This window comes from Helicoverpa zea, chromosome 31, assembly GCF_022581195.2.
Source record: "Helicoverpa zea isolate HzStark_Cry1AcR chromosome 31, ilHelZeax1.1, whole genome shotgun sequence".
Classification (NCBI taxonomy): domain Eukaryota; kingdom Metazoa; phylum Arthropoda; class Insecta; order Lepidoptera; family Noctuidae; genus Helicoverpa; species Helicoverpa zea.
The window spans coordinates 12839816-12843053 of record NC_061482.1 but is presented as its reverse complement, the minus strand read 5'-3'; the positions used below and the strand labels follow the sequence as shown (position 1 = coordinate 12843053).

The window sequence follows — 3238 nt, the reverse complement described above, 5'->3', positions numbered from 1 at the left end:
CAAATGCTTGTGCACTTTAATATGTCCTGCGCAGTTGGCCAATCTCCTGATATGAGAACAGCTGCCAAGGCTGATAGTAGGACCATCGGCTAGTAGGATATTATCATGTCATGACGAGTGTCGCCGTGTTTTCGAAGACGAGATAAAACGTGAAATTATGAGTCCCAATTGTTTTGACAGTCATAACGGGAAGTCAGAGAACAGAAAACATGACAATAATTATTATTGAGGGTTGGCCTGGGGCCCAATTCTCCTGAGTTAATAATGTCAAAATTGAATAGAAATCGTATCGCAATATGATCGCAATAGCAGTTTTAACCATATCGGGCATTCTGCTACTGATATAAGACCAATCGTATTCCAACGACATTCGATTGATTTGCGATTGGTCTGCTATTTTGGTGATTTATAGATAAAAATGTTTATTTAAAACAAAAATAGGGGAATGCCACATACGCTTCAATCGTAATCGAGTCGGTATTGGATCGCAGTCGAATGTGAATCGTATGTTGCTTAAGTATAATTAGGAGAATCGGGCCCCTGGTTAACGGGTTTGAGTAGGTCAGATAGACATCGCTCCATGTAGAACACTCGTACATACTTGGTTATCGAAGTCAGGAAGCCGTCGCCATTGCAGTTGGGAAAAGGCGAGGCAGATGATGATGTTCTTGAGGCCTATATCATTTTCATATCACTGGAAATATCTGCTGGGCCGAAATAAATTACGTATAATTCAGGAGCCTGAACTGCACTTGCGCAATACAAGTGCCTGCATTGATCCTGTGACGCAATACCGCAGTGCCGCATTAGGAGAAGAAACTGCAAGAGGCATAGACGTTCCTACGGCGAACACGCACTCTTAAGTAGCAATGGAGGGGGAGTTTCCGGATGAAGGTGAGTACCACACAAATACTTCATCCTTCATTAATTCTTTACCAGTTCCATTTTCAAAATCATTGCCTTTGGTGACAGTCCATCTTATTATCGAATCTCATAGTTTGTCTTTCTTAAATGTGAGATATACAATGTGTGTCTTTGTTTCTTGAGGTGGGGGTACAGCTCCTTGGATTTCCTTGTATTATAAAGAGGTCTAGTGTCATATATTTAATTTAGTTATTTGGACAGGACATGGCTGGGGGGGAGTGGGTGTGGCCAGCGAGGGGGGGTTGGTCTGAACGTATTGATTTATTGCGCAGTGCGGAAACAATGCAGTGTAGCTATCATTAATTAGGATTGGAACCTAATTGATCGCCCTATTTTAAATTCACTTTAAAAATGGGAACCTTGGACCTGGTTTCAAATTAGGATTCGTCATTTGTTTCTAATGGCACTATCACACTTGACCATTAGCCCGTCGGGTTTACGATGGCCATTACCTACGCAAATTCCTGGCGTTCGAAAAACAAGTGTAATAACACTGTTAAAAATATCCCCTCTTTTTTTTCTTTATAGATCCGGACGAGCCAGCTGTGGCGCGGACATCGCTGTCACGGGCGCAGACGATGCAGCTCGAAATGACAGCCCCATTTGCTTCTAAGCCGTTGATGGACGCGAGCAGCCGTAAGGCTCTCAGTCACCTCGGCGCTTCGGGTTGCTCCGAAGCCTAACGAATACGTAAACGATAACATATTACCATGGTCGCAAACCCATGGATTTCAAGCTGTACTCACAGCACCCTTTTTGAAGGTTATTTCGATACTACACACATCATATAGTTGTGTAGGTCATGATTGGTCTTCGTTCTGTCACTATCCTTTCTGGTCTATATTGTAATAACTTACAATAAAGGTCGCCTTTGTGTGGTTGATTGTTTTATTTTACAAACCCTTGAACTTGTTGAGCTCGTCACACGTGATGACTCATAGAATAATGAAAAGTAAGTAACTAATCAAGGAAATTAGGACTGCCAGTATTCAAGACACTCAAAAAGAAGGTAAACTTTACAATTTCAGTTCAGTCTGAACTAGGTTCAACAAGGCAAGGTAAGGTATTTATGGGTAAGTAAAAAAAACTGGACAAATGGTGGATCCGAGTTGTTTGGGAAAGATATCAAGTCGTTCAGATCATCTCCCGAACCTTTTTTTCCAACTATGTTAGGGTCGGCTTCCAGTCTAACCTGTTATCTGAATGTTTAACAAGGAGTGACTGCCTATCTGACCTCCTCAACTCAATTACCCGGACAACCCAATACCCCTTGGTTAGACTGGTGTTAGACTTACTGGCTTCTGAATACCTGTAGCGACTGCCAAGAATGTTCAATGACAGCCGGGTCCTACAGTTTAACGTGGTTAGGTGTCCAAGATATCAAATAATTCAGATCTCAGTTTAAAAAATCTTTTTGTAGTTTTAAATGAGCATGAGATATATAATAATCCATCATCATCACATCTGGACGGAAGTTAAAGAAAAAGGAAAAAAATTAAACAAATATCTATATGCGATGTGCCCTGCCTGGGAAGAGCACCGCAGTGTGGAATGGTATGCCGTCGTTTCCTTCTGGGAAACAGTCATGCTATAGAAGGAGTCAGCGGAGAGATTGGAAATTCACACCTCTCATCTTAGCCTGCATCTCATCTGACTGAGGTGGCTGTCAGCCACTCGGCTTAACGTCCTATCGTTTCTTAAAAGATGACAGGTCCATGTCGGCGGCGCGCGTTGCTCCACCCGCTGCTCTGAATCAGTGGGGCACTGGGGTTTGCTGACTCTCTCTAAGGTTTTGGATTGTACGAAAGAGGTACATAAGGTATATCTGGTATATGAAGTGTTGAGAAGAAACAAGGCGGGTTATGCCCATTTTCACCAACAATCTCTTAATCACATACCACTTAGAATAAGGGCTCTCCCAATTTTGACATAAATAACTATGGATAAGGGATACCTAAACTTTGGTGAAAACGAAATTCTTATTAAGTGTTCCGTAAATGTTCTTAGGGGATCCCTTAATTTAGGTATTTGTTGGTGAAAATGGGCACAAGAGTCTGACAGTCTCACGTTGCAACCAAAACGTCATTTGTTTTTAATGATTTCCCACCAAAAAGTGGACCGTATAAACATCAGTATACTAATAAGGCCAAGATGGTAACAATGATACGTGTGCTTTCAACTTCAGCTACAGACTTGAACTTTCAAAATAAATGGAGCTGACCATCGTTTAGCCACAACGTGACTTCATAGCTAAAAATCTGAAATCAAAAAACATTTCGGTTTTGTATCAGCGATTATCTTTAAAATTGCAGAT

General features: G+C 41.5%; 1 long non-coding RNA gene across 1 annotated transcript; it reads left to right on the top strand.

Annotated features, from left to right (window-relative positions):
- The first annotated feature begins 650 nt into the window (after nucleotides 1-650).
- On the top strand, nucleotides 651-1802 carry LOC124645192. Its single transcript, XR_006986177.1, has 2 exons — nucleotides 651-894; nucleotides 1453-1802. It is a non-coding gene; the product is annotated as an uncharacterized LOC124645192 (long non-coding RNA).
- Nucleotides 1803-3238: the final 1436 nt, after the last annotated feature.